This window comes from Mirounga angustirostris, unplaced genomic scaffold, assembly GCF_029215605.1.
Source record: "Mirounga angustirostris isolate CCGP_5_RB_7025 unplaced genomic scaffold, mMirAng1.0.hap1 SCAF_12, whole genome shotgun sequence".
Classification (NCBI taxonomy): Eukaryota; Metazoa; Chordata; class Mammalia; order Carnivora; family Phocidae; genus Mirounga; species Mirounga angustirostris.
In genome coordinates this window covers 90,278,090-90,292,143 of record NW_026991720.1, presented here as the reverse complement: position 1 = coordinate 90,292,143, position 14,054 = coordinate 90,278,090, and the positions used below count along the sequence as shown (strand labels likewise).

General features: G+C 45.4%; 1 protein-coding gene across 9 annotated transcripts in view; it reads left to right on the top strand.

Moving 5' to 3' along the window:
• Window positions 1–14,054, top strand: part of NRCAM (neuronal cell adhesion molecule) — a 277,791-nt gene that overhangs the window by 251 nt on the left and 263,486 nt on the right. The gene's annotated exons all lie outside the window — the stretch shown is intronic.

Sequence of the window (14,054 nt, the reverse complement as noted above, 5' to 3'; positions counted from 1 at the left end):
TCACTCGGACGCGGGCCCGGGGTTCAGCGGAGCGCCCTCCAGGCTGGCAGCGCCGCGCCACTCTCTCTGCGGCAGGGCGAACCTGGTCGCCAACTCCCTTCCTCCCCTCAGGCCTGGGACGCGCCCGCGGGCGCCGAGCGGGAGGAGGGGGACCGGCGCCCGGGCGGGGGCACGCTGAAATGCGGCAGCCCTGGCCGGCGCAGGCGGGCCCTTCACCTCCTCTAGTCTGTGGCCAACTTCTGCATCCGCGCCCGCGCCCCGCGCTTTCCGGGGAGCCCTCTCGGGGGTCCCTGGGTGGGCAGTTGGGCCTGGCTGCAGGGGCCCGGCACCGCGGCTTGCCGGGCATGCACACGGCGGGCGCGGGGTGTCACGCCACGGTGCCGGCGGGACGAGGAGCGCAGGTGCCGGGCCGGCGCGCACCGGCGAGTGCGCGTCCGGGTCCCCGCGGACACATCTGGGCGTGGGCTTTGTTCGGATGTGCTCACACCTGCGCCGATCGCTGGTACTCGGGGCCGAGGCGACCTCCACTCGCCGCCCCGGGGGAGAACTTGGGGAATCAGGGGGAACGGGAGAGACCGCGAAGGCAGCAAGGTGGGGCTTTCCCGGGGTTTTGTTGGCCCTACAGGTGCGGGTTCCCGGGGTCCCGGCGCCCCGCCCAGCCTCCGGAGGCTGGGACTTTTGGGGGCTGGCCCACCGGTTTGGGGGCTGACCCAGAAGAGAGCCCCTTCCCTGCCCGGACTCCCAGGAGTGGACTCTGGCCGCAGCTTGGCCCGGGGATGCTGTGTTGAGCCGGGAGCTATTGCCGGCTTTGGAGCATCCATCTCGCCGCGAGCGCCATCTGCGCGGTGCGCCGCCCCCGGCGCCCTCCGGGCCGCGCGGGTGGGCGCCGCCGAGTGTTGGTCCCCGGCCGCTCGCCGGCTCGGCCATTCCCGGCCCCCAACTCCCCGCGCGCAGAGGGGTCCCGGGGTGCCGCGGTCGAGCGGAGCTAGGGACTCGTCATCACTCCCGGAGCGGTGCACCCTGGGCAGCAAGCGCTGCCGGAGGGTTCCTCCGGCCCTGGGGGCTGGCGATTAGGCCGCTTCCCTTCGCTCCCGATCGCCTCTCCTCTCCCCGGCTCCCGGCCCTCGGCCGCATCCTCTGTCCCCCCGCACGCTCGGGGGCCGCCCCTGCGCAGCTGCGGGCGCGGAGGGAGGGCGCCGAGTGGAGGAGCCTCCTTCCACCCCGCCTCTCTTCTGCCTTCCCCGTAGCTGTTTGCCCTAAGAGGGAAGCGTTCTCTTCCTTCTCGGTCCCGCATGGTTAACGCACAGAGGTGCGGGTCTGAGGGGCTGGGCCCTTCCTCGCCCGAGGCTCTGGCAAAGAGAAGAGACGGAGGCGAGCGTCATGGGGCAGGAGGCTTTCGTTCTGCACCAGGAGCTCCCCCTGGGGCTGTCAGGAACGCGGTAGCTACTGAATACAGACCTGCGGAGGCTGGACTGCTTTAGGCTAACCATGCCGTGTTATTAAAATATTGTAATAGTTCGAGAGTAAAGGAGAGCTTCCGGAAATAGTGAAATGGAATTAGAGCACTGGATACTTTCCATTTTAGTGATAATGATAGTCAACATTTTTTGAGAGCTTCAGATGTATGTACCAGGCGCTGTGCATGGTACAGGTATCATCTTATTTAATTTCCACAACATATTACCCTATTCTTAAAATTAGGAGATGGAGTCTTGAGAGGTCAGGTAACTTTGCCAAAGCCACATAGCTAGGAAGTGGGGGAGCAAGGTTTAGTTTTTGCCCCTACGCTTTACCATCCATGACTGTGAAAATGGGGCCTTTTGGAGGCTTATCATATTAGTTTAGGGCAAGCCTAAAACCACCAAGTGATCAGGGACATTATAAGCCCATTCACTTCTGACCCCTGCAGACTCCACAGTAGCAGGCAATGTTGTAACTCAGCAGATTGTATTGTGGAATAGCCTTTTTATTGCCCTGTATCACCCTCGAATTCCTTTACATGTTCTTTTATTCCTGTTAGCTTTTAAGTGTTAGCCCAGGCAGTTACAGTCACTGGACTGTTTTTAGTGACCAGACTCCCCTGTGATTACAGAGACTGAGAGGTTCCTGGCACATCACAATTCTTGAGAAAACTTTTTTTTTTTTTTTAAAGAAAAGGGCAACGTTTCCACTCGGCAAGTGATTCTAGTAGACTCCCAGTCCTGAATCTCCTTTGTAGACTATTTTGACTGCAGAAGATTTATTCCTCACATTGGATATTGAATTTGAATAGGACTCTAGTATAAAATTTTAGGAAAGCATTCCATACTGTAAAGATTCTCCATATTAACTAAATAAGAGTTTGAACTAAAGTGAAAGCTGTTCCTGGGATGGCTTTTAGAATGATTGTAATTGACCAACTGCAAAAGTGAATTCATTGTGCATTCTTAATCCTTCTGACTCATGGTCTTCCTTCAACCTGCTTTGTACTTCATTACAGGAAAGTTGCAAAACATTTCACATCATCCAGGAATTTGAGAGCTGTAAGAGAACACTGTATTTAAATGTTTCAGTTTCAAAATGAGTACAGTGGGGCTTGGAGAGGTCACTCAGCTGCCTCATGCAGGGTAGTGAGGCAGGCCAGTATCCCGACATGACATCATTTTGTTGCTGCAGCAGGGACGGTGAATGAAAAGCAAGTCATCTTTGGCAATGGTACTTCCTGTGAGGCTGATGTGACCGTGACAAAGATAGCCGGGGGTATAAGTGCTTCAGAAGTGTGAGAGGGGCTGCGGAAAATTTCCTTAAGAATCATTTCAGGGGTGCCCAGGCGCCTGGGGGGCTCAGTCAGGTAAGCGTCAGACTGTTGGTTTCTGTTCAGGTCATGATCTCAGGGTGGTGAGATCAGGCTCTGCTGCTCAGGGTGGAGTCTGCTTGAGATTCTCTCCCTCTGCCCCTCTCCTTGCTTGCTCTTTCTCTCCCTCTCTCTCTCTCTCAAAAAAGGAATCATTTCAAATAATGTTCTCATGGAGGTGGAGTTTTCCTTGTGTAATTGGCTGAATATAAATAAAATATGCAGATATTATATTGTGTATGTTCAAAGGAGCTATTTAAGGAACCCCACAGGACGCTTTTCTGGTAAAGAGATTCATTCATTCATTCATTCATTCATTCATAAATATGTACTGCATGCATGGCCTACTGTTCTAGGCACTGGAGATACAGTGTTGAGCAAAACAGAGTTCCAGCCTTCAGGAAGATTAATTCTAACTTTCTCATCTAGGGCTGCATACTTCTGCACACTTCTGCATATAGACTCTTTTTTCACATATCATAAACGTACAGCTTGATGAACTTGCTCAAACCCAACACACCCATATAACTAGTGCTCAAATCAAGGAACAGAACATTATGAACGTCTGAGGAAGCCCTCTTGTGGCTCCTACCAGTCATTACCCCCTCCCTTAAGGGTAAGCACTGAGACACCCATGCTTTTTTTCCTGAGATCCTCGCCAGGAAATCAGAAGGATTTCGTTTTAGTCAGCTTGGCCTGCCATAACAAAATATCATAGACTGGGTGGCTTAATGAACAGAAATGTACTTTCTTCAAGTTCTGGAGTCTGGAATTCTGAGATCAGGGTGTCAGCGGGGTCAGGTCCAGTGAGGGCTGTCTTCCTGGCTTGCAGATGCCCACCTTGTCACTGTGCCCTCATACATGCTTTCCCCACAGGGTATGCACAGAGACCCCTCTCTTCCTCTTATAAGGCCACAGATCTCATTAGATTAGGACCCCACCTTTATTACCTCATTGCACCTTAATTGCCACCTCCCCAAAGCCTCATCTCCAAATACAGTCACATTAGGGGTTAGGTTTTCGATGTATGAATTTCGGGCTCACGGTTCAATCCATACCGGCCCTGATTTGCTGCCCCTGTCAGCAGCCTTCAGAGTCTCACCCCCATTTCCAAAGAACAGTTTCCATCTGAGAAGTATGGTAACCGGAAACAAATCTAACTAGAATATAGAGCTCCTATAGTATTCTTCTCTAGGAAGTTTTTTGTGTTCGCATCCGTAGACTGCTTTAGGTCAGCCTTCAACTGCTGAGGTGATTGGGGAAGAGGAAGTGATTTGAAAATGATTAAAAATCACTAAATACATTTAGATGTATTTTCCCTTTTATGTTTCATGTTGCCCCACCTGAAGGAGCCCTGCACCTTTCTGCCAGGCGAGGACAGAGGACTTCTAGGGATGCTAGGGCCAAGAATCCAGCGGCTTATTTTATTTAGCCCTTCGTTCACCCAGGCAAATGAGAAGCCGCTTTAGCTTTAAAGAGTCTTTCTTGCCATCAGGGCTAAAGTTTCTAAGTCTAGGAAAATGTGCCAAAATGAACTGATGAATGTTTACTTTTCCTCTCAAAATGTGAAGAACAGGGCTCTATGAGGAAAGCCTTGGAAGAGCTCTGCCTCCAGTCGTAGCAAGTATAAATTCTTCAATATCAGGTTGTCTTTAAATGGGGGAGCAAATGTCATGTTTATAGAAAGTGTGATTTTTTAGGGGGCGCCTGGGTGGCTCAGTTGGTTAAGTGTCTGAGTTTGGCTCAGGTCATGATCCCAGGGTCCCAAGATGGAGCCCTGAGTTGGGCTTCCTGCTCGGCGGGGAGTCTGCTTCCCCCTCTGTCTCTGCCCCTCCCCCACCCCCTGCTTGCGCTCTCTGTCTCTCTCTCCAAATAAATAAATAAATAAAATCCTTTAAGAAAAGAAAATGTGATGTTTTTGCTAAGTTACTTTTTTATTGCGATAACATATGTATCATAAACTTTATTGTTCTAACCATTTTTAACTATGTAGTTTAGTGGCATTAAATACTTCGAAATGTGATGCAACCATCACCACTGTCCATCTCCAGAACTTTCCTCATCTTCCCAAACTGAAACTCTGTACCCATTAAACAATGACTCCCCATTCCTTCTCCTCCCAACCCCTGGCAACGATCATTCTCTTTTCTTCTCTATGAATTTGACCACCCTAAGTACCTCATATGAGTGGAATCATACAGTATCTGTCCTTTTTGTGACTGGGTTATTTCACTTAGCATAATGTTTTCAAGGCTTATTCATGTGTCAAAATTTCCTTCCTTTTTAAAGCTGAATAATATTCCATTGTATGTAATACCACATTTTTTTTAATTCATTCATCTCTTGGGCTCTTTCTGGTTATTGGCTACAGTGAATAATGCTGCTATGAACATGGGTGTACAAATATCTTTTCAAGTCATGACTTTCAACTCTTTTGGGTATACATCCAAAAGTGAGATTTCTGTATCGTAAGGCATTTGTTGTAATTTTCTGAGGCACCCCGATTCTGTTTTCCATAGCAGATGTACTATTTATGTTCCCGAGTGCCCAGCGTTCCAATTTCTCCACATCTTTACTGACACTGATTTTATGCTTTCTTGACAATAGCCATCCTAATGGCTGTAAAGAGCGATAGCTGTTACCCTTTAAAGTTATAAATTAACATACTATGTATTATGAACAAGTAATTCACAAAATTTTCCAACTTACTGGTTTAATTTTTATTGACAAGGAGATGTACGGTTTTTTAACAAGGACTCATTGACCCCGTACTTTGTGCAAAGCGTGCTATAAATGCCATGGAGTATGTGAGTCATAGTCCAAGAGAAGCCAGCACTGGTGACAGACGTTCATGTTAGTTTTTTTAAATGTCGAAATAGAGCATATATGTCTATAGGGTGGTTGTGTGAAGCGATGTTGCTCCGAGGATAGATTAAATATTAGTAGGATTTTATTTTCCTGAAAAAAATAACCTTAGCATTTGAACCCAGCTGCGGGGCAGATGGGCCTCAGATCTGGAAATAGCCAGGACTGTCCTGTTTAGGGATATGCTAGAGTTGTGCTCTGCAGGTCTGCGCGGGCGTTTCTCCCCACCATTGAATCTTCAAAGATGACAATATAAACCCTCACTACCCAGTTATAATTGCTTAGCTGAGCTAATAAAAAAGATGTGGTGTCAACTTAATTGACCTATTTTACTGGCCTACAAGATTAGAATTTCAAATTAGAAAAAGGTAGTTTTTAGAAGTCTGGTGGAGGGTTTCCCTCAAGTGACTGAAAAACTAGTGGCTGTAAGAAATGACAGTGGTAAAGGGAACAAATCTACAAATACCAGTGCTCAACTGCTGCACATACTGTCCAGGTGGCTTATTCGGTTTAAAAGCAGGGATGAGGAATAAATCTTGTCCTGTGTGGTCTCTGATTTGCTTCCACAGTGCTGTGTATTAAAGCACTGTTTAACTCACACCAGAATGAAAATGGTAGTTGCCTTAAAAAAAAAAAATATGGTAGTTGCTCTCAGACTGAAAGGATCCTTTCTAAAATTCTTTTTTTTAATTGACCTATAACTGGCATGCGATATTTTATTAGTTTCATGTGTACAACATAGTGGACATTTGTAGACTTCTGAAATTCTTATTAAATGGTGCTAGGGCTGGAGAGAATAATTTAAATATATATATTCATATGTATATTTAAATTTTATGATGTGCATGGTCTATTGGTTCAAAACCCACTGCAGCCAGAAAAACATATTCCCAGGGCAGTCTGAGGGAATCCTGTAGGAGGTCTTCTGTGTAATATGCAATGAATTCGATTTATCTTTCTCAAGTGGGCTGAGAGCATTCAAAAAATTTGGTATATGTATTCAGTATGTAGTGATCTTTCCTCCAAATTTCAACTTTAAAGCAATTTCATGCCACTTTCAGATGACCTTGACTTTTGAGTGGCACGATTTACAGCACACATTTTTGACCAACGCTACACACTCACGTGAAACACCACTAGCAGATTCTCTCCAAGGGAAGGGGAAAAGAAAAAGTCCTAATTGTCCGTTCCCTATGCCTGAAGGTAAAAAGCGGACGGTGGAAAGAGTTCCGTCCGTCCCAGAGTTTTTGTGGTCTCCGAGGAAGGACGGCTTGCAAGCAGCGCTGCTGCCTTCCAAAGCCTGTGCGGCCTTTCAGTCCCTCACCTCAATAGAGAGCTAAAAGGACAAAAGTGAACAAAGGAGGCCTGTTTTGCCTGCCCCACTTGCTGGGCTCTTGTCTTGGCCCTTTTCAGTGAAGGAAGGGGGGGGAGCTGGGTCAAAGTTGAAGAACAGTGAAAAGGAATTCAAGCTTCATGTCGAAATTTGAATTATAGCTTCAGTTTGAGTGCCGAGTAGATGAGTTTGAATTGAAATTTTTGAAGCTGTGGAAGCTTCAGTGACAGATGGTGTGGGAACAACGTACACGGGGCTGGATGGTGCATCCAAAAAGTGGAGTGCCCGGGCCAGGCGCTTGGTAAACATCTAGTTAACTGACAAAAGTTTGGAAACTGTAGGAAGTGCAGTTTGATGCTGTATGCCACATTAAGACATTGGGCTGTGTGAATTCGGGGGAGGCCCCTGCGTCTGGCATACTCTCAGATGCCCTTGTCCCCCCTAATTGCATTGCAAATATTCTCACTGTTCTGCTGCCATCCCAACTAGTATCTACTGGAGGAAATACAGAAATGCCCAGGCTGCTCCCCAGGTAAAATCTCATTACAGTGTTTTGTTGTTGACCACAGATTGTTTGGATATATGACAGGATAAGTCTGTCCTAAATGTTGACTAGCCGCGTTTTTTTCCCCTGTATGAGTCGACTCGTGAAGCGTGATTGTGGCGACCTGCATCTAGTGGGGAGTCCATCACTGTTGTATTTGCCACTGAAGTCTTTAATGGGGCACATGTCTCCCCCATTCAGTGCGGTAGGCAGCATCCGATTTAAAACATTTCAGAAAGAGGAGTTGGCTGTGTGTAGAACCAGAATAATAAAACAGCTACTGGGAGGTCGCAGTTACTGAGATGTCCGTGAAATAAAAAATAATTTGGCGTAATTTGAAACACTTCCTGGTGTCCCATGAAGTCATAATTGGAAAAATTTTGCTTTGGCGCATTTGACCATTTATATAACTTAAGGACATAGTTTTTTGTTCTGATGTTGGTAGCATGATGACCAAAAGCCGTTTTTATGTATACATTTAATACCTTCAAATATTTCTAGTTTTAGAGAAATGACATTGACATGGCAACAATATAAAAAATAGTAGATACTTAGAGATAATTAATACTGTAATATAAACAAAAGCAAATTTACTTCAGAATTGATTGTATGAATTTATGTCACATGTTGTATTTTACATAAATTGTAATACATACTTCATACGTCACACAAATTTTAAGGTAACTTGCCTTTTAGTAGTTGGAATAGGGTTTTTAAAACTCCATGGCCATATGTTTCTAGTAACAGTTACCTCGATGCCAAATTAGAGTGGAAAGTAAAATATATCAAGGGTTGATTGCTGTCCTAGGACCGTGAGGGGACCCATTAAGCAGCAGGGAGCGAGTGAGGTCACGGTCGGATTCATTTGCTAGGACCAGGTTTGGAAGAGCAGAGATCAGGGAGGGCAAGGGATTCAGACAGCGGGAAGGCTCAGGTGGGTAATGAGAATTGTGACATCCTGGAGAAGTGTCCTATGGCACAAGGAGCAAGAGGGATTTTAAATAATGAGGTGAGAGTCAAGAACACCATTGTAAAAGTAATAACTTAAAATCTGAAAGAAAGAGAAAGGGATGAGGATAAAAATGTTTGTGGTGACTTTTTGGCCAATAGCATCCAATATGAAATACTTTAAAGAGATTTTCTTATGGTACTTCAGGTCATTGAAGTCACTTGACATCATGAAATAGAAATAACTTATAAAGCACTCTGCAAAAAATGAAATATGATAATATATGTACACTGAAAACAAATGCAATACACTGAGAAGAATTTACTAAGAGTCAGAGCTAATATTATTTCAGCATCACAGTAAAATTCTTAGATCATCTCATCGCTCCAGCAACTTTGTTCCTTTATATACAGATGGCCCCAGCTTGAGAAGACGAGGTATATAAAAGTGGGAACTTGCCAAACACATTTGGGATGATTATGCATGTTAAACAGAATTCTTCCCTTTGTACAAGGTTTATATAATGAATGAGCTCCTATAATGTAGCAAAGTCCAATTCGGGAACAGCTTTTCAGGGATATCAGAGTAGAAAGATTGTTCTATTGAAAGAGCATAGCATCATTGACACCAAGCAAAACCCAATCAAATCAGGCTAAATAAAAATCCATAAAGAGGTGGACAGGTGGTAAATGAAGCGAAGTACCTCAATTGTTTGAAAATACTTGATATTTGCTCCAGATAACATTGAGAGGCCAAGTCTCTCATAATAAGGAAAGCAGATAACGGAATAGTCATCAGGTAATAAAGGCATTTTTGGCCTTGCTCACAATAGATCCTGCCTGCTTTCCCCAGCATTCTAACCTTGGAAATCCATACTCATTCTGTCCCATTAGGAGACTGAGCTGCATTTCTGCTTGTAGGTGGTGGTATGTATGTGAGTGTGCCCATATTTGACGAGTGAGCAAATGCAAGAATGAATGACCAAGTATGTGAATATTGCAAAACGTCAAGTGGATCTTTTGTTGGAGAAAATTGGGGAATTTGGTCCTAACCGTGGTTTGAAGATCCAGATGAGGTCTAGACCATAGGAAATTAAGCATTCGTAATTTCAGGCCCGGATTCTGTATGATTGTCATTTGCTTCCTGGTTCTAAATTAGGCACTCGAGAAGACAGGTGAAATCATTCAGTCCAGAAGGGTACCATTTTTTAAATTGCTGCCGTGGAGCCCTAAATGACACCTCTGTGACCCCGAAGAGTTGCTCTGTAATTTTCTACCTTTGCTCGCGGCAGATGATTCCAGATTTGCACGGGCTTTCCTTTCCCCTGAGGGTCTGACGCCGGTGCTTGTCACTTCCCTCTGGAGGTCTCTGGGTGGCTGCATGCTGATTGAGTTAAGGACTTTCTAAGATTGCTTTGCCCCGTCTGACTGTGAAGGAATCAGGAGCGAGGCGCCCAGAACTGAAGGGCTGGTGCGGGACGCCGAGCCGAAGCGCTCAGGTGGGCAGCTTTAGACCCCAGCTTTCCTCCCCTTGCTGTCTGGCCCTGACTAGTCCCAGATGTGAATGGAGTGACAGCGTGGTCCTTCCCAACCAGTTAGTGGGTTCTGTGGGGGTTGGGGTCAAGGCGGTGGTGTCATGTGTGAGAGACACGTAGGCAAAAATTGTGTGTGCAGTTTGTAATTCATGAAAATTTGAGAAGTGCCTGGCTACTCGGCATAGACTGCGGAGGCTCAGTTTATGGTACAGCTTTGGAGAAGTTGCTTAAGTACTTTTCTCCCTTTCGAAAATGAAGACAAAACACAGACCTTTCTCATCATCCAATGCTACCTCACAAGAGGGTGTTACTATGAAAAATCAAGATAAAAATGAAAGTACCGAGGGGCGCCTGGGGGGCTCAGTCGGTTAAGCGTCTGTCTTCATAGATCATGATCTCGGGGTCCTGGGATTGAGTCCTGCGTCGGGCTCCCTGCTCAGCGGGGAGTCTGCTTCTCTCTCTGCCTGCCCCTCCTCCTGCTTGTGTTCTTTCTTTCTGTCAAATAAATAAATACAACCTTAAAAAAAAATGAAAGTACTGAGAGAAGGATGGCACCAGTCGATGTTCTTTAGGGAGAATGCAGCTGCCATGTTTTCACCATAATATTCTCTCAGATTTGCTTCAGAGATCTGTATGTATCCTACATCCTTAGCAGTAACTATGTCCGCTTGATTTTGAAGAGAGGAAGGGGTCTCACACTGCAATCTAAGAGATTGATACCCTTTTTAATGCTGCGTGGTGGGGCTGTTTTCAAAAAACACAAACTACATTCTTAACCTTCAACAAATAGTATATATGCAAAAGTCTGATTGAGCCAATGTGATTAAAAAAGGATGTAAATTTAGTATTAATACTTTTTTCCAGCCGTATTCAATATCATTAGTAGTCTTTTGAGGTCTAATTGTGTTTTATTTCGAGCCATAGCCTATTCATAATTTTCAAGAGGACAGTCAGTAATCTTTTGTGTCAGCCGTGACTAACTGGCAACCCCACAAGCCAATAGAGCATGAAACCATTTTAATATATTAAATTCATCTAGCTCACACAAGGCATATGCTTAGAGGTTTGATACAGAGAAACACGCATGATACAGAGAAAAGTGCAACGTGGCTTATGAGCAGGTTTGTGTATGGATCATAGTTTCTATTTATTCTGTTCCTTTGTACCTCAGGGGAGAGATAGGTACTTTAAGATAGTAGCTACACAGCCACTATGGAAAACATATGGAAGTTGCTGGAAAAACTAAAAATAGAACTGCCATATGATCGAGCAACCCCCTCTTTTCGGTCACAAAGATGTCATTTAAAGCTCTGTGGCGGCAGTTTTAAATGGGGTATCCTTCTGGATTCATTGATTTCGCCTGCCTGCCCGAGTGCCTAATTTAAAACCAGGAAGCAAATGACAACCATAGAGAATCCAGGCATGAAATTATGTAAACAGGATCTCAAATATGTATCTGCACTCTCGTGTTCACTGCAGCATTATTCACAGTAGCCAAGATATGGAAACAACCTGAGTGTCCATCAGCAGATGAGTGGATAAAGATGTGGTATGTATATATACCATGGAATATTATTCAGCCTCAAGAAAGAAGGAAATCTTGCCATTTGTGATGACATGGATGAACCTGGAGGGCATTATGCTTGGTGAAATAAGCCAGACAGAGAAAGACAAATACTGCATGGCATCACTTATATGTGGAATCTAAAATAAAGTTGGGCTCATAGAAACAGAGAGTACAGAGGTGGTTGCCAAGGGCTGGGGGTGGGGGAAATAGGGAGAGGTTAGTAAAAGGGTACAAATTTTCAGCTATAAGGTAAATAATATCTGAAATTTAATGTATAACGTTGGTGACTATTGTTGGTAACACTGTATTGTATAATTGAAATTTGTTAAGACAGTAGAATGTAAATGTTCTCACCAAAAAAAAAAAAAGTGAGGTGATGGATGTGTTCATTAACTAGTTGAGGGGGGGCATCCTTCCACAGTGTATGTGTATATCAAATCACCACATGTGTATTTAAATATCTTATACTTTTGTCAATATCTCAATAAAACTAAAAAGTAGTAGTTATCGGGCTCAGTCATTAAGCATCTGCCTTCGGCTCAGGTCATGATCCCAGGGTCCTGGGATCAAGCCCCACATCGGGGCTTCTCCCTCTCCCACTCCCCCTGCTTGTGTTCCCTCTCTCGCTGTGTCTCTCTCTGTCAAATAAATAAAAATCTTAAAAGTAGTAGTTATCTTTTTAAACCTTATTTATTTTATTTATATTTTTTAAAAAGATTTATTTATTTATTTGAGAGGGAAAGAGAGAGAGAGAACAGGGGAGGGGCAGAGGGAAAGGGAGAGAATCTCAAGCAGACTTCCCACTGAGCGCAAAGCCGGACTCGGGGCTCGATCTCACAACTCTGAGATCATGACCGGAGCCAAAACCAAGAGTTGGATGCTTAACTGATTGAGCCACCAGGTACCCCAATAGTAGTAGTTATCTTTGACTTGGGTATAGACACAGAGCTTTAGAAATGGGAATGTGGTGTGGGTTGAATTGTGTCCAAATTCAGCTGTTGAAGTCCTAATCCCCAGTGCCTCAGAATACGACCTTATTTGGAGATAGGGGCTTTGCAGTTAAAATGAGGTGGTTAGAGTGGGCCGTCATGCTGTATGACTAGTGTCTTTATAGAAAGAGGAAAGTTGGAGACAGGCCCAGTGGGCGACCACCATGTGGAGATGAAGGTGAAGATCTGTAAGCCAAGGAACACCTAAGATGGCCAGCGAACCCGCAGAAGCCAGGGCAGAGGCCTGGAACAGACACTCCCTCATAGCCCTCAGCAGGAACTAACCCTGCCGACACCTTGATCTTGGGCTTCTAGCCCCCCAGACTGTGAGACAATACATCTCTCTTGTTCCAGCCACCCAGTCTGTGGCGCTTTGTTACGGCAGCCCTAGAAAACCAATAGAGAATGCAATAACAAGGTCTCCTGTTTCTAAGCCTTCCTCTTACAAAAAAAGAAAGGGTGAAAATAGAGCTTCCCACCACATCTCTGTGTTTGTATGTCTGTGTCTATGTTTATATATCTGTGTATCTATCAGTGTCTACTTTGTGGACCAAGGGAGTATGTGTGTATAAACCAGTTATTTAGAAAGTCTCTATACCTTGAATTAAAGCCCAGAAATACTGAGAGTGGTAGGGAGAGTATTTGTTTTATTAACTGGACGGATGTATGACGTGGATAGTTTACTCAGTTGATTACTCTTTTTGGTTGTAATCCAGTCGACTCCAACTCTGCTGCCTTTCTCATGTGGAAATTGTTGTCACCTGGGAACCGAAGGGGGCATATTTTGTTGAAGGCTCTGCAGGTACCCTTGCTGCTCCTTGCCAATCAGAAGCTGCCTTTTGACTTGGAAAATGGTATGGTTGCCAGTATTTCCTCCTGCTGAGGAGAGTGAAGGCAGGCATGAGCCGCCAGCTACACGGTGTGAACGTGCTTCAGTGGGACGGGGTGCAGGATGGCACTGCGCTAACTGTCATCAGGCAGCACCACTGCCTGAAGACGCAGGATTGCCAAGTGCTCTTCATCAGCTTCAACGTTGGTTTGAATGAACTGGAAACTCTAAAACCATTTTAGTTGGTCCTTAATGACGTCTGCCCACTTGGTGTGCGTTTCTGTTCGTTGTTCCCTGAGACGGCCTTACCTGTCTTAGACGGTACGCTCCTTCAAGGCGATGCCCTACTGAAGTCCTGGGTGGTCCTGGGAAGGGCCTTTGACGGGCTGCCGCAGCCAAAGGAGGGCCCAGCTGTTTTCAGTAAGAACGGTGAGGTGATTTGGTAGTAGGGTTCTTGGGATAAGCACCTAGGACTCTAGAACTCTTGAGTTTGTGCGATGCATCAATTCCATTCTCATGTATAAACCGTTTGCCAATTTGGGGTTTCCTCGTGGTGCTAATGTGCTTCCCTTGCTGCGGACTCGGCTTTATTTATGGCCCTGTCAGGAGGG